The sequence below is a fragment of the Suricata suricatta genome, chromosome 12 (assembly GCF_006229205.1).
Source record: "Suricata suricatta isolate VVHF042 chromosome 12, meerkat_22Aug2017_6uvM2_HiC, whole genome shotgun sequence".
NCBI lineage: Eukaryota > Metazoa > Chordata > Mammalia > Carnivora > Herpestidae > Suricata > Suricata suricatta.
Window position 1 is genome coordinate 39,569,854 of NC_043711.1, and position 697 is coordinate 39,570,550.

Below are 697 nucleotides of genomic sequence, written 5' to 3' on the forward strand. Positions count from 1 at the left end.
CTGTGAGATCATGACCTGAGCCAAAGCTGGACGTTTAACCGACTGAGCCACCCAGGTACCCCTGTACTCATTATTTTTAACTTGTGCATTATTAAGTGATCATTTGACCTTCAGAAAAAGCAAAATGTTTTAGTTTGTCTGGTTTTAGAAAAGTTCACTTGGTTTAGGAAGTAGGGTGAAAGGCTGCTATTTAAAAAGTGTTTGTATTATGTCTGTTGCCCTTGCTTTAAAAAAAAAAAGTGTCTTCTGACCCCAAATCAGTATTAGAAATCAGGTTCTGAGATTAATTTAGCCTTTATTTCTCTTACATTTAACTTACTTTCAGAACATTATCACAGGGGAAGAGGCATCAATATAAAAAAGAAAAGTAAAAAAAAAAAAAGACTTCTTATAATGCTAACCTACTTTGGAACAATGTTTTGGAGCAATAGAGTGGCACTTAATGATATGCCAATCCATATGCAAAGCAAAGGAAGAAGAGAAACACTTTCATGCATTTTGTGGCATAATTTTTTAAATGTTTTATTTATTTTTGAGAGAGAGAGAGAGAGAGAGAACGAACAGGGGAAGTGCAGAGAGAGAGGGAGACACAGAATCCAAGAGGCAGTCTCCAGGCTGTGAGCTGTCAGCACAGAGCCTGATATGGGGCTCGAACCCATGTACTATGAGATCATGACCTGAGCTGAAGTCAGATGCT